We start from the raw sequence: 25485 nt of genomic DNA, 5'->3' as shown, positions 1-25485 counted from the left end.
GTGGGTTTTATATGGAAGAGCAATATATATATATATAATAAATAATATAGCGCCACAAAACGAACCAATGGCCAAAAATGTATTTAATCCGGAATCAATAAAAAAATATACAGAATGTATAACGGATATGTGATATACCAGCGACTCCCAACCCGGAATCAAAGGATGCATTTAAAAAGTGCCTTACTATATAAAAAAAGGCAAAAAAAACAGAACCCTTTACTGTATGAATGGTAGGATTGGAGTAGGGCTGTTGTGGTGACAGTATTACCATCACACCGGCAGTCATGAGTCACGGCCCATGACTGCAGTAAAATTCCACGTGACCTTTGAGTCACGGTAATCCCCTTTTTATGCACTCTGGACATGCTTTGGTAGTACCCAACTTGCTAACTACCATCAGGTCCTAATGGCCTGGTACTCAGGGCTCTATTGTTACCATCAGGTCCTAATGGCCTGATACTCAGGGCTCTATTGTTACCATCAGGTCCTAATGACCTGGTACTCAGGGCTCTATTGTTACCATCAGGTCCCAATGGCCTGATACTCAGGGCTCTATTGTCCCTCTAACCACTAACATCAATGGAAAATCACATCAAACAGTTGTCATCAGANCAATGGAAAATCACATCAAACAGTTGTCATCAGAACAGTAGGTCTATCATACTTTTAAGGCAGTGTAAAACATGGTTGTGGTGGATGCTGTTTTAAAGCCTAACACAACGAAATGGACAGCGCTTTCTACGGTGATGATTCAATCAAAATGCTTATGAGCCCAAGCCTGAAAAAACCCTGAWTTAGAATGATGGTTGTGCCGTTATACAATACATTGCCTACCGCATATTATCCATGGAAGAAAAACGTAAAACAAAACTGATTTAAGATGTCTTTGGTACATACTTGGTCTAACCTATACTCCAAAAGTAAACAAACTCAAGTAATCGCAGTTGAGTGTGGACTTTATTATTATGCATACTGGATGGACTGGTTACCTTATGCTACACCCCAAACGTTCTATCCATGAGTCTGGGAGAGGTCATATAGCCCTAGGCGATGCTGTTGCTTCATTGATTATGCAGGGCGGCTTACAGTTTGCCTACAGTTAGTGAATTTGCATTTGATTTTGAATATCCTAGTAATCAGGATTTGTTTCATATTTTCGTAATGAAGTGAGTGACACATTACCTTCATCTGTGCAGAATATCTCACCACCATGCATTTCCATCTCCTCTCTCTCCTATATTCCTTTCTTCAGTGCGTAGACGGGCTGTCAACAGTTTAGTGAAATATGTGTCGTTGCGAAAACGTTACTATTGATGTTCAGGAACAGATTTCACTTGTCTCCCAAATTAAGCACTGGGTAGGTACAGGYACGAGGTCTGAGAGCCCATGGCATGRAAATGTATAAAAAAAGAAAAACCTTATTTACWTAAGTATTCAGACCCTTTGCTATGAGACTCAAAATTGAGCTCKGGTGCATCCTGTTTCCATTGATCATCCTTGATGTTTCTACAYCTTGATTGGAGTCCACCCYTGGTAAATTCAATTGATTGGACATGATCTGGAAAGGCACACACCTGTCTATATAAGGTCCCACAGTTGACAGTGCATGTCAGAGCAAAATACAAGCCATGAGGTTGAAGGAWTTGTCTGTAGAGCTCTGAGACAGGATTGTGTCAAGGCACATATCTGGGGAAGGGTACCAACACATTTCTGCAGCATTGAAGGTTCCCCAAGAACACAGTGGCCTCCATCATTCTTCAGTGGAAGARGTTTGGAACCACCAAGACTCTTCCTAGAGCTGGCCGCCTGGCCAAACTGAGCAATTGGGGGAGAGAAGGGCCTTGGTCAGGGAGGTGACCAAGAAACCGGTGGTCACTCTGACAGAGCTCCAGAGTTCCTCTGTTGAGATGTGACAACTTTCAAGAAGGACAACCATCTCTGCAGCACTCCACCAACCAYGCCTTTATTGTAGAGTGGCCAGACGAAAGATACTCCTGAGTATAAGACACACGATAGCCCACTTGGAGTTTTCCAAAAGGCACCTAAAGGACTCAGYCCATGAGAAACATGATTCTCTGGTCTGAATAAAAAKCAAGATTGAACTCTTTCGCCMGAATGRGTRTGGAGGAAACCTGGCACCATGCCTACGGTGAAGCATGGTGGTGGCAGCATCATGCTGTGGGGATGTTCTTCAGTGTAGGCGGTCATTGTAAATAAGAATTTGTTCGTAACTGACTTGCCTGGTTAAATAAAGGTTAAGTAAATAAAAAATAAAAAGTGGCAGGGAATGGGAGACTAGTCAGGGTCAAGGGAATGATGAACGAAGCAAAGTACAGTGAGAGCCTTGATGAAAACCTGCTCCAGAGCGCTCAGAACCTCAGACTGGGGCGAAGGTTCACCTTCCAACAGGACAGCGATCCTAAGCACACAGCCAAGACAATGCTGGAGTGGCTTCGGGACAAGTATCTGAATGTCCTCGAGTGGCCCAGCCAGAGCCCGGACTTGAACCCGATCGAACATCTCTGGAGAGGCCTGAAAATAGCTGTGCAGCGACGCTCCCCATCCACCTGACAGAGCTTGAGAGGATCTGCATAGAAGAATGGTAGAAACTCCCCAAATACAGGTGTGCCAAGCTTGTAGCGTCATACCCAAGAAGACTTGAGGCTGTAATTGCTGCCAAAGGTGCTTCAACAAAGTGCTCAGGAAAGAGTCTGAATAATTATGTAAATGTTATATTTAAGTTTTGCATTTTTTATAAATGTGCAAAAATGTTTTGTCATTATGGGGTATTGTGTGTAGATGGATGAGCGAGAAATAAACCCGATTTAATCAATTTTAGAATAAGTCTGTAACATAACAAAATGTGGGAAAAGTCAAGGGGTCTGAATATTTTCTGAATGCACTGTACAGAGGACATGTGTTTTTTTCTCCTGTCCCTGTTCCTGCCCATTTAATAATGGTCATTCTAAATCAAAACGAATTGTTCATATTAGTGAAGACAAGATTAAATTGAGAATAGTCTGATGGGTGAAAATATGATCACTTGATGAGAGAACAGCTGTGCAGCCTGAGGCGAGGAACGGAGCGGAAGCTTTTTCTTTTTGCTACTTGCCCAAATCCTCAATAGACTGTAGTCGCACCATGCAGCCCATATATGTTTTGATTTCTAAGACATTCTGAGGTTTGTATCATTCACAACTAAAGTTGCCAAATAACTCTAAATCTAGAAAGTAGGACCTTTGTTGATTTTACATGACGGGACAAGGGCAAAGGGTATGTAACATTTCTGGTATCTTTTATTTCAGCTCATGAAACATGGMGCCAACACTTTACATGTTGCGTTTTCTATTTTGGTTCAGTATAGATGTTCCAAAGGCACGCATCAGCGGCTTGTATGTGGGGAGGCCTGGAGATGCTAAACGTGTTAATGCTAATTAACGATCAGTTACCGTGAGGCCGGCAGTCTTTTGCATGACAATAACCGGCTGACATAATGTAATGACCGCCACAGCCCTAATTGAAGTGCTCTCCCTGTGTCACCCTTGCTTAGCCTTTTCGTTACACATCCCTCTATCCATCATCCGTCTCTCCTCCCTCTCACACCCTCTGATCCCTCGTTCCGGTCATCTTTCCATTCGGCTGGTCACCTTTTTATCTCAGTATGACATCACTCTCCTATTTAATACCATCTATTGCCATAGCGATGGCTCCTGGCAACCCCTGCTGTGTGTGTGTATGTGTGTGAAGTCTGTTGTCTGTGCGTCCTATTGTAGTGGGTTAGTCAGCACTCCTGGGAAATTGACATGGATGCAATTAAGAGGTTATTGAGCTGATGTGTTACAGCACTGGCAGTTTGACACATACAACGGTGGTGCTTTGAATATTTTAGCTCTGTTGTCCTGCTCTCTCAGTGACGTGGGCAGTAATCCGGGACTGAAGCAGACAGGAAGCAAAGGAAATCACATGGTTCAGTTTCTCTTCAGACACCCATGCTCTGACTGCAAGGCCAACTCTGCAGAGAGTCTGCAAACCACCTCCGCCCCACATACACACACTTGGAGCAGGCCCCCCCCCCCCAAACATGGCCCCTTCCTGCTCCTGAGACCCCCATTTCCTTACTCAACTACCAGAAATCTCTTGTTCAGTCTTTCTTTCCCCTCTACTTTGTACATTCTTGGGTTTTTATCAGACATCTGATAATCTGACATCTTTTGGGGTTTTAGGCTGGGTTTCTGTACAGCACTTTGTGACATCCGCTGATGTAAGAAGGACTTTATAAATACATTTGATTGATTGATCTGCTCAGCACTGTATCCCTTTCTCTCGTTCACTTTTCTCTTTTTCCTGCCTCTTATCTTTAACTTTCCAGCTCCAGTTTTTTCCCACCCTTTCTTCCTCTTTTCCAAATCATTTATTATCAGGAATGAGGAAGCTAATCCATAGGGAGGTTGTCATGTTGTAAGACTGTGTGAGCATTGAGACTCATTCTGCACACACACACACACACACACACACACACACACACACACACACACACACACACACACACGTCAATCACAGCAGTTCGATGGGAGAGATAAATAGGCCTATAAGATCAGGAAGCCAGGTTGATGGAGGAAGACTCTGCCTCTTGCAAGGCATAAATCATTATTAATACAAAGCCCTTAGAATAGGACAGGATTGATTTTGCTTGACTATTTATTCGTCAGACTCATTGACTCTCCCTCAGGCCTTGTGTACCAGCATTGCCAGTCTTCTCCTAATTAGTCTCCAGCTGTCTTCTGCCTTGATAATGATGGGGGAGGGGATGAGACAGGAGAGAGCAGGGCGGTGGGGGTGTTGGTGGATGGGGTATCCCCCAACCCGGCCCTGCAGAGGGAGACCAGATCCTCCACCATGCTGTGTGTGTTTGAACTGGGGGGGGGTAATGGGCCGTGAAACTGGGCCATGTGTCTCCGACACGGGATCGGGCCTCTCCTGGGACACCACGTGCCCCCAAACATAACTCCGCCCCTCACCCGTCCATCCAGTCAGTGCACAGACTTACTCTACGCACAGTACTTCTTACAGAGGTGCTTAGAAAGGACTGAGATTGTTTGTTAAATTAAAACCCAAGCATAGAAGAGTGCATTCATCTAATCTTCTCTCCAAGATGGCACAGCATTTGTTTGTGTCATCATCCATTAGAATCTTGGCTGTATTGACTCAAATACTCATCATTCACTTTACTTATGAAACTCATATGAGTGTGTTTCCTACATTGCATCATGGTGTCCATACAGCTGTTTATGGTGTTTCTAGCGTGTGTTCCGGCTCTCTGCATGAGGACCGTTAATCGATGGTTTATCTCACCGAGACGCCTACTCTCTGTCTTATGAGCTCCCTCTTCCCTCCTTATCCAATTAGGCTGTCTGGTTAACGGGGTGAGGGAGGGGGTGAGATGGGATTAGCCAGGAATCTGCCCTCCCTAATCCTTCCTTTGTCCTCCCTCGGATCAGACTCGTAACCCTTGTTTGTTTGTCTGTCTGTCAAGCAGTCATGCTCCCTTGTTCAACCCCTCCCTGTCCCCTATACTCATCTCCCCTTTGCTCAAATCAAAATCAATGTTTATCGGTCGTATACACAGATTTGCGGATGTTATTGCAGGGAAATGCTTGTGTTTCTAGCTCCAACAGTGCAGTAACACCTAGCAATGAAACATTCTGACCCCTTGACACCCCCCCCCCCCCCTTGCCTTCAGGACAGCTGTCAGTTTGTCTGGGCATGGACTCTACAAGGTGTCGAATGCGTTCCATAGCGATGCTGGCCAATTGTGATGTCTCGTCATGCAAAGAGCATAATGTTTTGTACACTCAGTGTATATCTTATAGTTGTCCCTTCTGAATGTGCTCTCTCCTGCTCCATGTAGGCCATAATCCCCTGCGCGAGGCCTACTCGATGTCCTGCATCCCCAACGGCAGCTCCAGCAGCCGTAAGCCCAGCCATAGAGACCGAGAGAGCTCCACAGTGTCCGTCGCCAGGAAGGATACCTTCTCCTCAGCAGCCAAGAGGTACTGTACCACACATACGCACACACACACACACACACACACACACACACACACACACACACACACACACACACTTCCCATTCAAAAACAGTCATTGCTCAACTCTAGACCTGCTCATATCAGATCGGCAGCCATTGCCTGTGTTGACATGAGGTTTTGCTCTGAAACGCCACATTCATCTCATTTGTCAACCTGTTTTAATGTGTTTAATGTGTCAACCTGTTTTAATGTTCATCACGTGTTTAACTTTCTACCTTCCAGCTTGCAGTGATTCAACAGAATAAAGCTTGTAAATTTACCCTGGTTCTTTCAGGACTTTAATGTTGTGATGGGATACCTGTCACAGCCTGTATGTACGCCTATGGCTAAGCATTGCTGAGCACTTCCTCAATGACTAACTAGACATTAATCAAATATGCTGAGTCGGCTTTGCACTGCCTATTGAGGAAGTCGGGGCTTTACAAGTCTTCGCAGTAGTGAAGTTGCTCGCATAGGCACAGAGTTAGGACCAGCTTGTCCTCTTAGAATTGTTTCTGTCCCCCTGTCTTCACTGGTTGTGTCCCCCTGTTTTGTTAATCCCCTGGTTGTCTCCACAGCGGTCAGACAGCAGAGAGGAAAAAGGACACCCCTCCGATGGAGGGCATCAAGGAGAAGCAGGAGGGGCCCTCCCAGCCCAACCAGGCTAACGATAAAGCCCCCCCTGCCAGCCCCATGCAGTCCTCGCCGTCCCCCTCCAGCTCCAGCCACCCCCTCTCCCCACACCCCCCTCAGTCCCAAAGGCAGGCCCTGGAGAGCAAGGGCACTTCCCCAGCCAAAAGGTTCCMCCGACGCACACTTTGATCTCCCTTACCAACCCAATGCTCTGCCGACACTCTGAACGCTCTTGCCCCTAGCTTACCTTTCACTGTGGGCGGGGTTGGCCTGCTTCTCAGATCACTCACATTATTAACCGCCTCCCGTCTGTCGCCGTCTCTCACCTGTACGTTCAGCTATCTTTCCACGTACAGACTCCGCCACTGCAGACCTTCGCTTCTCGACCTGCTCTCAACACTACTTTTTTCCTTTTAGGCGACTTGTAGCACAGCCCTTTCATTCAGACGAGACGAGAGGAAAGTAGAAGAGAGGAGTGGAACGGTTTGCAGATGTCCCTTCTGCACTCATCCGCAACAGTGTGAGGCCTCTCACTGTGTCGTTAGGAATAGGAGAGGCCCTGTCTGTCATGTGCCAGCTGTGAGCATTGAGACTCATTGAGCATTGAGACTCATTCTGCACACACACACACACACACACACACACACACACACACACACACACACACACACGCTCCAGCCCACAGATCGACTGCACTCACTAATCAAAGCACTGGTCAGCCTCACACTCATGGCCCATGCCATAGATCAACATCAATTATTCTCAGAAACATTGAAAATCAATTCAGTTTCACAAAGAGCACCCCTGTGACACATCCCTGCTCATTAGACGAGGCAGTATCAGGTTATTAGTCAGGACCGCTGACGTGCCAGACACATTTCGCTGGAAAACTCATCTGCTAGCAATTGTGCGTGTGTCCACCCAATATGAAATGGACCAGGCTTCTGAGCAGCGCAGTGCACATGCTGGGCAGGAGAGGCATGCGAGTATTATAGGGTGGTTTTTACCTATTAAATGGTCCCTTTCCAATCTAACCAGAGGAATGGATAGCATGGGAGTCTCAAACAGGCTTGAATTCACACTCACTTAGCTAGAATAAAGTCTTGAGATGTAGTGAGTGTACCATTCAGGGCTTTTAACCAACGTTACGTATGTGCTGTATAGCAATGATACTATACCACAGTCGTGGGACTGTTAGCTTTCCTCTCGCTCGCCCCTCACTCCTCTCCTGAGGGCCCCAGCAGGCTGGTGCTGGGGTCTATGCGTTTAACCCTGTGTGTGCTCTTCTTGCCCTCCCCAGGCCTTTGTGTGTGTGTGTGCGCGCACGTGTTTGTGGTGGGGTTATGGATCACTTCTGTTCAGTCTAGGCTGTTCTTTTCCTGTCAAATTCCACGCAGGCAGTTAAAATCAGCAGAGGATCCCTAGGTGTCTTTCCCTCGCCGTCCCTGTCTCTCCGTCTCCAGGGAGGCGTCTCCAACCGTCTCTTCAGTTGGTAGAGCATAGCGCTTGTAGTGGGTTTGATTCCCGGGACCACCCGTATGTAAAATGTATGCACGCATGTCTGTAAGTCTCTTTTGATCAAATCGGCTGCTAAATCACGTATATTGTGTTGTAGATAAGGACAGAGTACAGACTCTGTAAAAGTGGCGGTGTAACGCATCATTAAACCACCCCTCCCCCCAACCGTCTGCCCCTCAGCGTCACGACTGCCCCCTGGAGGTTGAGCAGCCGCCACGCAGAGGTGATCCAAAACATTACGTCTCGCAAATAACCCTTCCGTCTCACAGCTTCGCACGAGGAGTGGTATTCTTCACTCTCTCTCTTTCTTCTCTTCTCGAGCCATTCTCCAAAACCTTTCATTCTGCAATGTTACCCAACCTCCTCCTCCTCTAACTTCACGCTTGCAGTGTGGTTCTTAACATTTCGGCCTTCTCTGTCTCCTGAACCCTGGGGCTTGAGTTGGACGGCCAGCCAATGTGTACTAACCTGTGCTTGGGGTGCAGTGATTGTAGCACTGAGGGGTTGCGTAATGCGTACTGCTCACCTGGGTGGCTCTTTGAGGCACAATATCTCTGTGTGTGTGTGTGTTTGTGCGCTTCAGGTCCAGATTAACCCAACAGGAGGGTTGCCATGGGTGAAATGAATGTTCATTAAGGGTACAGAGTTTTTCCTTGTCAGGTTTACATGGTGGCCTGGTCAAGTTTAAACTCTGGGCCGTAACTATAATGTAGATTGCAAAAAATAACACAGTTATGCACTTTTTCCAGTTGAACATATCGAAAATTAGTAATAATAGCCAATTCAAAGCAGTCTCCCTTATCACCATGGCACTTCTCCATACTCCTTATTTTCTCTCTGTCTAGCTAACTCTCTTCCTCTCTTGATCCATCTGTGTGGTATACACCTGTTTTGTTTTTCATGTGCGTTCCTCCGTGTGTGTAGGGGTCACAGTGCGAAGCGGGGCACGGGGATAGAGCGTTCTCAGAGCAGCACGTGGGAGAGTGGCGAGGAGAGCAGGAACAAACTGGTGAAGGCTGCTTCCACCTCCAAGCTGCTGGCCAAGGTGGTGAAGAACGCAGACAAGTGAGTGGCTGATGGGACCCACCTTCGCAACTCTTATACAGTGTAAACGTCTGTGTGGCAGTGTAATCCAGATACAGTGGTACATCAGAATTGAATTCTGCTTCTGTTTTGAATTAAGAGCTGAAACTGGCCTGCATTCGTGTTATGGGGTATATGAGAGTACTGTACCTTTCAGACATGACACTATCCTCGAGTCACTATGACAACCCCTTAATTCCCTATATTGTTTTCATCCAAAGTCCCTCCCTAATATAGGATGCTGCTAAATTGACCCAACTGTCAGACTGTCAACCTGTCACTTTGTTTTTGTCGACACAAGTCACGGGCTGACCTAATTGCTATTTCTCCATTCTCTTCCAGGCATAAAGACCCAGTGATCAGCCAAGGTGAACACACTCCCATATCGTTTACTGTCTTTTCCATGTAAACAATCCACCACCAGATAATGGAACCACTAGACCTATGCACTGTAGTATAGCCACATACTTGGCACTTTTTGGAACAATTGGAACTTTGTACAATATGATAGAAAGTAAACTAAAGTATGTTCTCATTGGCCTTTATGAAAATGCCACACTGTAGTATTTCTGTTTTAGAGTGCCTCTTGTGGCTCTTTCCAACGTGTCCTTATCCTATTGTGTCGACCCAACTAGTCAGCTAGTCAGCGTTGTCTTCTTCAGATCATTCATCTTCGCCCCCGTGTACTGTCATTGTGTGCGTGTGTGTTTTGAGTGATGTTGTTTCTGTCTCATGACCAGCCAAAATGTCAACCCGTGAGAAAAACAGCCAAGCCGGTAAGTTGACAACAGAGAGCGAGAGCTAGCAGCCTGGGAGCGAGCGCTTCTCAACCCTCCGCTTTTTTCGGCTGATTTACCTCTTCCTCTATCTATCTTTCTTTGCCGCTCCCTTCATCGGGTCAAGTGCAGACATGATCTTTCTCTCCCCTCTGCACCCTCACCCGCCTATTTCTCTCCATCTTTCTCTGTCCTCTATCACTCCCATCAAATTACAGAATACCCCCCCCCCCCCCCCCCCCCCATACCTTCTCACCCTCCTCCATGCCATTGTCCTCAGGCGATGCCCAGCCTAAATAAAGGGCATAGCTTTGCCAGTATGCCACGCCCCACTGTGCCCCGTTGCCACTTAACATAGTGTCGTCCGGCTAAAAGTGTCCTTCTCTTGGCTCAGGCAGGTCATGTGAGGAATGTGGTTGGTTCCGAGATGGCTGGGCGGGGCGCTAGCTAACTCGATTAGCTCCACAGACAGACCGACACTTAGGACTAAAATTCAGCTAATTCGGGCCTTTTACCAGCATTAATTGACACAGATATAGAGGGGGAACCATCAGTTAAATAAGAATATTGCAGACCATGGCTACACTTATTTGTGTCCACAAGGCACTTATTTGTGCCCCTTTGTTCCAGTAAATGCTAGCTAGTCATAGCTACGTAATTCCTGTGATGGTTTCTGAACCTTCAGTGCTGGGATCTACTGTATCCTCCCCCTCAATTTGAGAAAACTGGAAGAAAGCCCTCACTATTTTATGAGCAATGTTGAAATTCTGTGCCTCTCCACCAAATCTCCCTCTCCCCCTATTGTCTTCTCACTTGGAGAGTAGAGCCCTAACCCCACAGAGCTGGAAGAGCGGACGAGGGAAACGCACACATTCCACTGATCCCAGTCTCCCACAAATCTTACCTCCCCCCTCTTTTTGCTCTCTCTCTTCCTCCTCTTCTCTTCGTTCTTCTATGCCCCTATCACGTTTTCTTATTTCAGCTGGGTTTGGTGTTGCTGACTCACTGCTTTGCGCCGGTGCACGGCACCCAACGCTTCTCTCAGTCTGTCCATGTCTGTCTCCTCGTCTGTCTGTACAGTATCTCATCCCTCGACGAGTGGAAAGCATGTGCAGCACACTAACTGAACAGTATATACAATAATAATACAAAAAATAAATCGACCAAACTCATAAGGCATTTCTAGGCTTTTTGAGGTGTTTATGTAAAAAGAAAAAGTGTTCTCAAACCAAGTGATTATGTGTGCCGGTGGGGAGGGTGGTGAGCAGTCAGGCTGCTGAAATTCTTCTGTTAATGGACTAAACTCATGTCATACAGTCTCGGTCTCATGACATATTAACCTTTATTACCTTAACAGGGTTTTCTTGTGTGAGAAATACTACCCCAACCTGGGTACAAATACTTATTTGAGTGTTTGCTCTCGCCTGTCTGAATACTTAAAAAGTATTTTCAGTCATTTCTGATWGTATTTGAACCCAGGCCTGCCCCTGCTAGTATGTTTACCCCGTGCCGATACTGAATGTTGAATGTGTGTGCAAAAGCATGGGTTTAGTATCCAACAGATCTCCTCTGTATATAACAAGTCAAAATGGCGATCGTGATTTAGCAAGCTAGCGACTTTCTTTTGTCGGTCTCCTCCGCAGAGGGAGACTACATCAAGATGTTCATGCGAGGTCGACCCATCACCATGTTCATCCCCGCGGACGTGGAGAACTACGAGGACGTGCGCACAGAGCTTCCTCCAGAGAGACTCAAACTGGAGTGGGTGTATCCTTTCGTCTCAGCAGGGCCTGGTCCCGCACGCTCTCACTCTGTATGTCCCTGACCTCGGCCCTTCTGTTGTCTGTCTGTGGAGCAAAGCAAAATGGTGGATGTCTTCTAGGTCTTCACTTTCACCTTTCCAGTTGTTTTCACATTGCAGATGAAGAAAAGGAGACTGGTAGAATGAGCCAGTTATACTATTACGAGGTCCCGTTTGAGGTCTCTTGTGTTTCCCCCAATGGGTTTCCTTCTGAGTGTTCTGTTGCGTTTCCTTGACTCCCAATGCCAGGTATGGCTACAGGGGGAAAGACTGCCGAGCCAACGTGTACCTGCTCCCGACAGGGGAGAGTGTTTACTTTATTGCCTCTGTGGTAGTGCTCTTCAACTATGAGGAGAGGACACAGCGGCACTACCTCGGCCACACAGACAGTGTCAAATGGTGAGCTGGTATCCTGTTCTACTGTCGTTTTGTTTTGTTTTGTATTTATTGTTTTACACAAAACGGTGAGTTGGTGGCAACTGAGGGTTTTGGTCAGACTTGGTTGTGTAGTATGGTGTTGATTTCATACGGTAACCTACGCAGTACCATGGGCTGTGTATCGTGGAGATAGTAGATAAGATACACTAGATACAGAAGGTAGTATAATATGTCCCCAAGTGTCTGAATACTGTATATAACACTTCATACAAAACCTTTCATCCGGATTAAGCAAATACTTGTCACAGACACAATGGTTCCTACACTAACCGCCGTGTAACTGACATCTCCCGCTCAACTGTCTCCGGCTTCCATCCACTCAGGAGCCTCTTAAGATCAACATACTATGCAAATGAGATGTAAATGTCTTCTGTTTAGGTGAGCGAGAAGTGGGAGAGTCAAATGAGTCTGTGAGATAGCGGCGTGCTGACTCAGACCTGTATTATGTTTGAAACGATACGCCTCACTTCTTCCCACCAGGCCGTGGGCCAGACATGCACACAGGCCTGCTCAGTCAAACAGCTACCTCTCATCTAGCTTCGTTTCACACCTGACATACTCCACTTATTACTACGGATTGTTGCTGACTGTAGGTGTTTTCAGTAGGGGAGGTAGTTTCCTACGCACCAGACACGTTTCATTGTTTTTTGATCTCGTTCTCTTTGTGTCTCTCTCAGCCTTGCTGTTCACCCTGATAAGATCCGCATTGCCACGGGACAGATTGCAGGAGTGGATAAGGATGGGCGGGTGAGTCACTGTCCCACCTCCTCAGCCATTCCTCACCCCTCAACTTTCTGCTAGCCAAATCCTTTAATAATATGATCGGCGGTGTGACATTTCATGTTTGTTCAACCTGTTTTCTTCCCCGTCATACATCCACACAGGCACAGACACAACTGGGCAAGTCACAGGGCTTCAAATGTCACCTAGGTGACACCAAGGGGGTTTCCAAGGAACTTAAAGGAAAACTCCACCCCAAAAACGATATTTTGGTATTTGTTTTGTTAGTCCGTTGTGGACATAGTCCCAAAATGGTTTGCTTGTCTGCATTCAAGTTTTCAAGATATGTATCATATGATCTAAAACGCGTCATACGGGGAGGATTTCTGTATTTTTGTATTTTGAAACGTACATATCTTGAAAACTTGAATGCAGACAAGCAAAACATTTTGGGACTATGTCAACAACGGACTAACGGAACAAATAGCAAAATAAGTGAGAGTTTTCCTTTAAGTCGTCTTATACCAGCCTGCCAAATACAGAATGACAAGTCTCTCTGTGGTTATATTTAAAAGCATAATCCTTGTTTGCACAATGTCTCTTCTTGTGTACAGTATGAGTATTTCTGCTTGCGTTGCACAATCAGGCTCACTCATGTCTTTGACAGGCACATCCAGACACCGGTGCCTCATATTTACTCAAGCATACCAATAATCCATACTCTAACGCAACTCATTATATTTAAGCTCTCTGGTTGCAAACATGTCAAACTGGCTCTAACCTCCCTCGAAATGAGTCCGTAYAAGAGGATCCTGTCTGTCAGTGAGKCAGATATTGTACAACTTACTGACTATAACTGTTGAATGCTTTCTCAAGTCTTCAAAATGGCTTCCTTTCCTCACCTCCTTCGCTTTTCCCTTAATGATCACTGATGTTTAGAGGATGCGATAGGTAAAAAGCAATTGGGTGGGATTCAATCTAGTTATTTTGTCTACCAGTGCTTGTGAAGACGAGGAGACAAGCAAAGGAAGTTGGAAAAGAGTATCGCGACCCAACCGAGACACAGACATGCACGTTTCTGGTTAGGGAACACAGTGAAAAGCTGAGAGCCGGTCAAATGTTGTGTTAGCCTCTCCTCATCTGCCACTGATTGTGAAGGGAAGGAAACAAGGAAAGGATGCTGTCAAGAAGAATACACTGTAAATGCAACCATAGGGTCTGAGTTTGGCTACGCTGAGAGTTCAATGACGTGTGTGTTCTCTTCTTCTCCCCCTGCAGCCACTGCAGCCCCATGTGAGAGTGTGGGATTCGGTCAGCCTGTCCACCCTGCAGGTCATCGGCCTGGGCACCTTCGAGAGAGGGGTGGGCTCCCTGGCCTTCTCCAAAGCGGTGGGCAACCCTAGCACCACTCCTAACACCTCTAATGATATATATCCAGGACGTTTTAGTCATTATGGGAAATATGGGTACTATAGTGTAGTAATTCATGTGAGACCCCATCCTGGGAAGTGTACAGATCCTACATATTAGAGTTCAACGTAATCACATCGCAGCCAGTGGTTAGTGGGTCTAGATGTTCTAGAATCAGGTATGGGGTTCTAGGTGCTGTGTGTTTCTGAACCGAGCCCTTTCGTGATCAAGCTCGCGGGTCCCGAGTGGTGGTGTCGTGGTGGTGTTGAGCACCTCATATGCTCTCTAATCAGTAGTAGTTTACCGTTACTATTCTCTCCCTGTCTTCCGTTAGCACATTCCAGAACTCTGCTTTTACTGTCTGGCTCCCTTCACAAGCGAACTACGCACGCACACACTCACACACATACGCCATGACCCATTTCCATAAAAACGAGCACACACACACACACACACACACACACACACACACACACACACACACACACACACACACACACACACGCATTCTAGGCTAAGTGAATCATTATCCTCTTATGCTATCAGAGGTCTAGCTAAGCAGTGGATTTGCTTTATTAAAGATGAGTACATCCCGAACGAAGGATGATGACACATCATCGTATGTCGTTGCTGATACCATTTGCCAAGTCGACTTAATGGCTAACCGCTTAGAAGTTTATTGGTTATTCCTGCTAGCTTTATGGCCATTTATGCAAGAGGTTGATTCATGTTTAGAATTTTCCATGCCCTCTCATCGACCTACAGTATATAACAGTTAATACGCACTATCAAAGAATAGCAGGCATAAACTGGAATTATGTTATGGCAGATTTATTGAATTGCAGACAATAGGATCTGTGTTTCATACAAGCTTTACTGACATGAAGACACCTTGCTTCCTCCTGGGTGTCTCCTACAGGACTCGGGCACACACCTGGCGGTGATTGATGATTGTAACGACCACATGTTGACTGTCTGGGACTGGCAGAAGAAATCCAAGATCGCTGAAATCAAGGTCAGAGATACCTGGGGTGTTTTATACTGTGTAATTCTGCGTAAAATACGTAAATCATTGCCTTTTGACGATTGGGTTATAAAAAGGGATCTTCTTTTTAACTGTATATMATCTCCGTTTCACCTTCTCTAGTCTACAAATGAGGTGGTGCTTGCGGTAGAGTTCCACCCTACTGATGCCAACACCATAGTAACCTGTGGCAAGTCCCARATCTTCTTCTGGACCTGGGCTGGRACCTCYCTGGCACGCAAGCAGGGCATCTTCGGGGTGAGGACACACACCMTAATACTCTTTAAAAAGGACTTGTAAAGTACTTCACTTGTTCAGGACTTAAAAGCGTGTAAAGATCTGCTTGAGCCAAGCAAAACAGAGAAGTGCACTTAACGGTTGTTTTTACACATTGGCGTCACAACAACCGTGTCACCTTAAGTGCCTTGAATAATGATGTGATGACAGAAAATGATGTATCCTTTACGTAATTTAACATTACCCATACACGTACACCTGCTCTTTCTCTAGTCTCCCTTAAACACATCCACAATGCAATTATTACGAAATAACTCGTTCAACTTCTCTTCCTGCTCAGAAATATGAAAAACCCAAGTTTGTTCAGTGTCTGGCCTTCCTCAACAACGGGGACATCCTGACGGGAGACTCTGGAGGCATCATGTTGATATGGAGCAGGAGCACAGTGGAGCCGACCCCAGGGAAGGGACCCAAAGGTACACTACACACCTTGTATACCTTCTAGCTTACACTACCTTAAAGGCCCAGTGCAGTCAAAAATGTGATTTTTCTGTGTTTTATATATATTTCCACACTATGAGTTTGGAATAATACTGTGAAATGCCCTTTTAGTGTAATAACTGTTTGAAAAGACTGCCTGAAATGTCATTCTGTTTTGGTGACATGGAGTTGTGGCCTGCCTGGTGACATCACCAGGCGGTAAATTAGTTAATAGTAACAGACCAATAAGAAAGAGTAACAAACTTCTCTGCCAATAACGGCTAGTCTTCAGTTTCCCCCTCCCCACTCGAACCACTCCCAAACAGTCCTAGCTAAATTCTTGCTTGAGAAATTGCTCTTTGCTAAGAAGCTATTTATGTTTATCATTGTAATAAAATAGAAATAAATCCCAGTAAAGTACTGAATTGTTACCCATAAATGATTTGATATTGAGATAAAAATGGCTGCATTGGACCTTTAAACCTCACAAACAGGCCTCTAGACCTAATGAAGCCAACCTCTAGTGGAGCCAGCACCTTACACAATACAATGTACTTTATACCTCACACAATCCCTTCACCCGCCCGTATAGTGCTACTGATGGCACAGTTGTTTGGACCATGGTGCTGTCCCTCATGATCCACGTATATATGAATATTTGTGTGTTAAACTTAGTCACTTTGGGTAAACCGTCTGACCGTATCAGACATACCCAAATGAGTAATCCCAAGCGCTTACCTTCTCAGTGAGTCTCAAAGACACAGAGAAGAGCAACTGAAAGAGGCGATTCGAGACCGGTGAAAAGAAAACCGCCTCGAAGGAGACACGGGAAGACACAGAAAGAGAAAGACGGGGAAGAAAAGTAGAAAGAAAAGTGGAGCAGAGAAGAGGAATAGTGGGTGTGATTGTTGGCAGGCCAGAGTGCCTGGGGGGGACGGTGTTGGGGTTTTGAGCAGTAATGGTTTTGCTTGGCATGCTACAGAACTGGATGAACAGAACTTTGGCCAGATGCCAGGGATAAACTGTTCATCTCTTTATTTACCTGCTCTGCTCAAGTTGCTGTGGTGGAGCTGGGCCACAGTGCCCCCTGCTGGTTAGATGGTGGGAGTGTTTGTGTGTGTGCATCTGCTTGAGCGTGCATGTGTGAACGCTTGTGTGCGTGTGTGTCCACATCTGTCTGAGCTCTGCAGGGATGGAGGTCATGCCAATGTGGGGGAGCAGAAGCGATACAGAGACAGAAACGCCATCTGATGCATATTCATTCTAACACATACCCTCCSTCTGCCACTCAATATTACCTCCATTGAGAATTCCACTGCCTCAGGTTCAGTCTGGCTAGCCTTGAGGAATGGGCCTCTTGCTGTGCATCTGTCTGTGTTATTAGCATAGAATTTAGTATTATTACAGGAGGAGTGATAATCTGCAAGTACACTACAAAAGTATGTGGACACCTGCTCGTCAAGCATTATTATGGAGTTGGTCCCCCTTTGCTGCTATAACAGCCTCCACTCTTCTGGGAAGGCTTTCCACTAGATGTTGGAACATTGCTGCGGCGACTTGCTTCCATTCAGCCTCAAGAGCATTAGTGAGGTTGGGCACTTATGTTGGGCAATTAGGCCTGGCTCTCAGTCTGCCTTACAATTCTTCCCAAAGGTGTTTGATTGGGTTGAAGTCAGGGCTCTGTGCAGGCCAGTCAAGTTCTTCCACACCTATCTCGACAAACCATTTCTGTATTGACCTCGCTTTGTGCACAGGGGCATTGTCATGCTGAAACAGGAAAGGGCATTCCCCAAACTGTTGCCACAAAGTTGGAATCACAGAATAGTCTAGAATGTCATTGTATGCTGTAGCATTAAGATTTCCCTTCACTGGAGCTAAGGAGCCTAAGCAGAACCATGAAAAACAGCCCCAGACATTATTCCTCCTCCACCAAACTTTACAGACGGCACTATGCATTTGGGCATTTGCTACAACACCTTGCTTGTTTCGGCAAGGAGCAACCGAGTTTTATCACGTTGTAAAGAGTCCATGTTACTGCGGAAACGGACTCAACCGCACGAATGCCCGGCCGTCCCAGCTTCAGTCAGCTGTTAGTTCCAAAAAAAATAAAAAATAATGAAACCGTTATTTTAGTTTAGTGACGTTCTTCATCCATAATCGTCAGTTACTCGATTGTACTGTAATTGTGCCACCCTACCCCCCCCCCCCCACACACACACACACACACACACACAGACACGCACTCTCTCTCTCACTTCCACCTCAAATGCTCCCCTGAGGGAACAACGAGTTGGCCTGTACCGTGGCACATAAAGTACATTAGCAAATGTCAAATATCTGTTGTATCCTATTCCCAGAAATCTCCGCTGTGAGCTGTTTTACGACCACCCACTCCCTTTCTCATTCCTCTCTCCCTCTTCTTTCCTTCTGGGCAATTCTCTTTCTCCTTTCTCTCTCTCTCTCCCCTCCCCTCCCCTCTGTTCGTTCCCCCTGTAGGTGCGTACCAGATCAGCCGTCAGATCAAGGCCCATGACGGCAGTGTGTTCACTCTGTGTCAGATGAGGAACGGGACCTTGCTGACCGGAGGGGGCAAGGACCACAAGATCATTCTTTGGGACCACGACCTCAACCCAGAGAGGGACATAGAGGTGCAGTGGGCCACACAYAACATAATGCTGCCAGTCACATACGACACAGGCACATATACACCAGTACACCATGCACAGACATATACACTTACTGATATACAGTGTATCATATATGTCAAATATCACATGTTCAATAGGATGATAAACCTAGCATTCAATGTTGATCAGATTTTGGAACTGTTTTGGGAAGATGTTTGTTATACATCTCAATGTATCTGTTCCACTGCAGGTCCCCGATCAATATGGAACCATTCGCGCTGTGGCCGAGGGCAAAGGGGAGCAGTTTCTGGTGGGCACTTCGCGTAACTTCATCCTGCGGGGGACGTTTAATGACGGTTTCCAGGTGGAAGTGCAGGTGAGAGGTTTCACTCTATGTCGCTCTCTCATCCTCTCTCTCTCTCTCTCTCTCTCTCTCTCTCTCACTGCTGACTAGCTGACCACCACCGCTAAATATTCCTGGTGTGACGCACCGGAAACATCCAGGGGGGTCAGCTACATGGCTAAAGGCATCTCAGGACTGCAGGGCCCTGCTAGATCAGCCCTGTTGTAAGGATGCCAGTGTCGGCCCCCTCACTAGCTGATTTCCCAATCGTTTCCTCCCTGTGAGGGAGAGCAGAGCGGGCGAGACGCTGCTATTTTCCAGAGAGCCCGTGTTGTATAACTGGCTTAATTTTRCCCCCAGTGATTTGAACGCTGTATAAACAGCCGGGCGGAGGTATTTCTCCCGTCTTTTGAYGGTGCCCAACTGATCCCACCCTCTTCTGTCCTCTGAGGCGCGCTAGCCCCGTGTGAAGGAGGTCATCTGAGATTTTTGGTGGTGTGTTTCCAATGGCTCAGTTGGTTTGAGCAGGGTACTTTCATTGTAAACGCTGGAGTTCTGGGTTTTGATTCCCACTTTAAATGGGCAACGTACAGAATATACAGGATATGCGTTTACTACTCAGTAGGTCGTGTCAGTTTGGTCAAAATGAAAGCATAACCCCATCAGCATTATATTCTAACCTCTGACCTTTCGCCCCAGGGTCACACAGACGAGCTATGGGGGCTGGCGTCGCACCCCTTCAAGGACCTGTTCCTAACCTGTGCCCAGGACAGGCAGGTATGCCTGTGGAACTCTGTGGACCACTCCCTGGAATGGACCAGGCTCCTGGATGTAAGAACTAATACCTCCCTTTCGGGAACTATTCTATACAGCAGATTAAGAATCCACGCTCATCCACTAACCTTTCGGTTTTATTCACAGACAAAAGTGAAATGTTGATCCAAGTTCTCCAGTTGAGATACAAACAAATCTCAAGTTAGGAATCAGGCCTTACATTTCAAACATACATTTATTTAGCGAATCTCTCTCTCCCTTGCTCTTTCGTTCTCTCAGGAGCATGGCCACTGTGCGGACTTTCACCCCAGTGGTGCTGTTGTGGCCATCGGTACTCACTCGGGAAAGTAAGTTCAGCAGAACCCCCATCTCTAACTCTGAAGCACATTAGTGTCGATCTGTCCCATCTCTCCCTCCTGCATGGGAAAAGTCCATTCTTATGAATCCTGTGCTGTTCTCTCCCCTCCCCGTGTGTCCCAGGTGGTACGCTCTGGATGCAGAGACCAGAGACCTGGTGGCCATTCACACCGACGGCAATGAGCAGCTGTCAGTCATGCGCTTCTCCGTAGGTGGGTGGAGCTGGTCTTACACCCGATCCAAACCGTGGAATTGGATTTGATGGAAGCGCTGTTCATTCAACAAACGCTTGGGGAGGATAATAGAACGCGGTGGATCATTTACCCACAATCCTGTTCACTCCCTCCTCAGATGGCACCCTGCTGGCAGTGGGATCGCATGACAACTTCATTTACCTCCACACCGTGTCGGAGAAAGGCCGCAAGTACACCAGATGCGGGAAGTGCATTGTGAGTACGGCACCATTTGTGTGTGTGTGTGTGTGTGTGCCTATATGCATGTGTGAAGATAATTGTCCTCAAAGAGACTCTGTCTTTGTCTACTGACTGTATATTTGACCTCCTCAGTGAACCTGTGATGACAGGAAAGGGAGCAGTTCAGTACCCAGCACGGGAAGAGGCCTTTAGCGTAGAAATATAGCCATAGTAAAGGCATTTCATCCAAGTGAGTTATGCAGACTGCTGTGGTGTGTTGAATGATGTGTGTGTGTGTGTGTGTGTGTGTGTGTGTGTGTGTGTGTGTGTGTATGTGTGTATGTGTGTGTGTGTGTGGGAGGCCCTAGGGAGTGCTGTCTCCTTGCAGCTGGAGAGATGGATATGATCAGTGCTTTCACAGTGTATTAATCACAGGAAAAGCAACAGGAGAGAAACCGAGAGGGAGAGAGAGAGTATGAATTATTAATACATTTTGTATTGCCTTGGCACCGGTCGGGTTGCTCCTTTTACGCCAACGAAGCTCGTTTTAATTGACTTGAATTGTTTTGAAAGGAGAGCGAGACATACACCAAGAGAAAGACGCGACCCCTGCAGGGTAGAGGTAGCTGTATACAGAGAGTGATCAGTACGAGGTGTTGTGACTCCAGTAGGTCAACTGGAGACCCACAGGGCCAGTGTGAATCACTCCACTGTTAAACACACTGTTGTTTTACACCTCCTCTGGCCTCCGCTTGGCTGCTGCTCAGTCTGCGATCTCTCTGTCTCTCTTTCAATGTTGTCTCCCTCTCTCCCTCTCTCTTTCTCTGTATGTAGTGTCTCTCACTCGTGGCTCCCGCCTCTCTCGTACTCTCTTTCTCCCCCGTTTCACTCTTCTCCCCCTCTTTCATGTCCCTCTCATTCATGTCGTCTCTCTTTTCGTCCGTCTAACTCGTTCTCCTCTCTCGCACTCTCTCGTTCTCCTCTCTCGCACTCTCTCGCTCTCTCTCTCTCTTCCCACCATGCCTGTGGAGCTCTGGTCAACTGTGCGTTGGATGCCAATGGCCCGGACCACGGTGCTCAGGTTGTGGTCACGGTCATTGCTTCTGGTGCTTGACCACTCTTGGTACCCTATTGTGGGACGAAACGTTACCAATGTTAACCCCCAGGCAACTTACCGTCCATAGCCTGGCAGCCACAGCAGAGCATGCGGCGGTATAGTGCTTTGGGTTGGGTAGTTTAATAACAGATCAGAGATCAGAAGCACAGCAGTTGCATCGGAGATGTTTGAAAAACAAGCTAGGGGTTGCATGAGAGAAAAACCAGATTCTCATTTGGTACGGTTCAAAGGCTCAGGGCTCCGGAGGGAATAAAGACATTGTGGGAAGGTTGGTTTGAGGTTTTATTGGCGTTGGCAGAGGACTGGGCCCCTGTCTGTAACCACAGCTCCACAGCAAAGCAGCGAGACACGCTGATATACAGTATAAGTATATGAATTTATTTGTAGGGAGTTCTAGGGACACATGCAAATATGTAGACGAGTCCTCTTGTTCAGATAAGGAAGTGCCTAGGATTGTGTGTATAATTAGGGAAATGCATGAAGACAGAAATACATCTAGTTTTCGTGTGTGTGTTTCGTTCGGTATGGGATTCAGATTTGTATGCGTTTGTGTGAGAAAGTGAGCTCAGCAGCTCTGGAGTGACTAGCCTTAACTTGGCACGATGTCAGAGACGTGTGTGTGTGTGTGTGTGTGTGTGTGTGTGTGTGTGTGTGTGTGTGTGTGTGTGTGTGTGTGTGTGTGTGTGTGTGTGTGTGTGTGTGTGTGTGTGTATGTGTGTGTGTGTGTGTGTGTGTGTGTGTGTGTGTGTGTGTGTGTGTGTGTGTGTGTGTATATGATTCCATGTTGTGTGTATGATATGATTGCATGTGTGTATGGGTCTGTGTGTTGGATGGAAGCCTGCAGACCTGATGGAAATCAAACAAAGTGCCAAGATAGGCAAACAGAGATTCCCTCCCTGGCTCTGAGTGTAGGGGGAGGACAGACACACACAGTGTCTCCTCCAATGGGCTGTGATGGAAGACTGGAGCTCGCTCCCAGGATAGTGCACTTAACCGCTGCGTGGGCTAGTTTCAATAAAGGCAACAATCTCCCCTGAAACGATTAGCCAAACGAAGCTAGCCCGCGCTGTACATGCTGTGCCTGTCACTAGCTCCATGAATGTACCCGTGAACTGTTTCATCTCTCCTCCTAAATCACCTACCCAGCCTTCTGACTCTGTGTGGTTTAACAGGGACATTCCAGCTACATCACACATCTTGACTGGTCCCCCGACAACAAGTTCATCATGTCCAACTCAGGAGACTACGAGATCCTCTACTGTGCGTAAACACACCTTCGAATGAGTGTCGTGTCGTAGTAAGGTTGCAGCAGCAACTACATTGTTGAAGCATGGCGCTGAATTACTGATCCACGAAGGGATGTTTAGCAATCAGACAAATACTATTTTCATTCACTTTTTCTTAAACAACCTGCGTAATAGCCAACACTGCTGTTGTGAAGTATTCCCTTAACCTATGCCCTGGTTCTATCCTCTTTGCAGGGGACATTCCAAACGGTTGCAAGTACATCCGTAACCGCTCCGAGTGTAAGGACATCGACTGGACCACCTATACCTGTGTGCTGGGCTACCATGTCTTCGGTCAGTATCTACTTGGGAAATAGGGATATGGCGGGAATGCTTTGGCTCTGTTCGTGGCTGTGCTATGCCGGATCTGTGTAGAGTGTGTTTTTATTTCCACTGCTGTGGGTGTATAAAGCCTCTGTGGGTGTGAGACCTGCTACTGAACAGAACGTGTGGTTTGGGACTCGTCCTACGCACTCTTGACTTTCTGCCTTTCCCTATTTTTTTCTTCCTCCCCCTCCCTCATTCATCCTGTCTTTCTCTGCTCTCTTTCTCAATCCGTTTTTTTTTTTTTTTTTTTCATCCGTATTACGCAAGTTTGTAACGGCGCGTAACAGCAAACGCATGTCCTTTCCATTTGAACTCTGCTACCCGAATTGACCCTGCTCTGTTTCACTACTGGTTTTGTCCCACTGCAGTACGGCGTGTCGTGGTATCTGCAGTGCTTCCATCTCTCTCTATCTCCGTCTTTATTTGTCTCCCTCCCTCTTTCTTTTTTCTCTCTCTGTCCATCTCTTTCTGTCGCTCCCCGCCCCTTTCTTCTCTCATTGTCTCGGGAGGGACAGGCCCAGAAAAAATAGAGCCCAACATCAGCCCCCGACTCCACATATTTTAGTTCTTTAGGAGGCTGGAAAAATAGTTCTCTCTCGACTTTCAGATTCCTCAGTTCTCAGCCAGTAGATTGTCCCTCGCCTAGGCTGGAACTGATAAGACCCAGGGGAATGGAGATCGCATGTGTGTGTGACGTGATCACTATTCATTTCTATGTGCCTATATCTCCCTGTGAGAGAGAGAGAAGGTAAGATAGGGAGTGTGTACTGTGCACGTTAGTGTGGATGAAGGCCCCTATAGTGTTGGTCTGCCCCCTGGTGGTATGCTTTTCACACGGCCTCACGTACTTGAACATGTGGATAGGACACGAAATCAAATCCAATTGGTTGTGTACACTTATTTTGCAGATGTTATCGCGGGTGTTGTGAAATGTTTATGTTCCTCCGACAGTGTAATAATAAAAGTAATACCTAACAATACAAAACAATACACGCAAATCCCCCAAAATGTAAGAAAGGAAATAAGAAATATACACATATTAGAATTTCAAAGTCCTGAATATAAATGTATATGATGGTGTGTGTATAGACAGTAGGGACAGTACATGAATAGAAAATCTGTGTACAGCAGTAGTTATATAGGATAACACTGGACTAGAACACAGTATTTACATATAAAGTGGGTAAAACAGTATGTAAACACTATCAAAGTGACCAGTGTTCAATGACTATGTACATATGGCAGCAGTCTCTAAGGTGCAGGGTAGAGTACCGGTTGATAGCTGGCTAGTAACAGGGGCTAAAGTTCAGGGCAGGTTTCACTGCCTATATAGCAGGGCAAAACACCATTGTGTGTGTGTGTGTGTGGTGTGTGTGGTGTGTGGTGTGTGTGTGTGTGTGTGTGTGTGTGTGTGTGTGTGTGTGTGTGTGTGTGTGTGTGTGTGTGTGTGTGTGTGTGTGTGTGTGTGTGTGTGTGTCTTCCAGGAGTGTGGCCTGAGGGTTCCGATGGTACAGACATCAACGCCCTGGATCAGGTCCCACAACAGGAAGGTGATCGCTCTGGCTGATGACTTCTGCAAATGCACCTCTTCCAGTACCCCTGCGCAAGACCAAGGTAAGCCCGGCCCTGGCCGGGCGGAGCACCAGCAGAGTCCGCTTACTGCTCAACAATACTGTACACATCTGTGGGGGGAGGACGGCTCATAATAATGGCTGGAACGGAGGCGAATGGCTGGCAATCAAATAATGGAAAGTGTGTTTGATGTAATTTATTCCATTCCACCTCGGCCATTACGTCAAGCCCGTTCTCCCCAATTAAGGTACGCCAACCTCCTGTGGTATAACATACTGTATATAGTATAGCCTACTGTAATATTAGCTTCAAATCCTAATATAATGTGCTCACATGTCTCTTCCTTCCACAGGCACCTAAGCCCAAATACAGCGCCCACAGCAGTCACGTGACCAATGTGACCTTCATGCACATACGACAGTCACCTGGTGTCCACGGCGGGAAGGATACCAGTGTCATGCAGTGGCGATCTTCTCGT

At 46.7% G+C, this 25485-nt stretch overlaps 1 protein-coding gene and 1 pseudogene across 2 annotated transcripts in view; both read left to right on the top strand.

Annotated features, from left to right (window-relative positions):
* The window catches only part of pkdcca (protein kinase domain containing, cytoplasmic a), a 451220-nt gene that overhangs the window by 162497 nt on the left and 263238 nt on the right, over positions 1 to 25485 (top strand). The window lies entirely within an intron of this gene.
* LOC111977475 (echinoderm microtubule-associated protein-like 4) overlaps positions 1 to 25485 on the top strand; it is a 55956-nt pseudogene that overhangs the window by 26673 nt on the left and 3798 nt on the right.

The sequence above is a fragment of the Salvelinus sp. IW2-2015 genome, linkage group LG18 (genome assembly GCF_002910315.2).
Source record: "Salvelinus sp. IW2-2015 linkage group LG18, ASM291031v2, whole genome shotgun sequence".
NCBI lineage: Eukaryota > Metazoa > Chordata > Actinopteri > Salmoniformes > Salmonidae > Salvelinus > Salvelinus sp. IW2-2015.
Note: the sequence above shows the minus strand (reverse complement) of the source record. Positions and strands in the feature narration are given on the sequence as shown.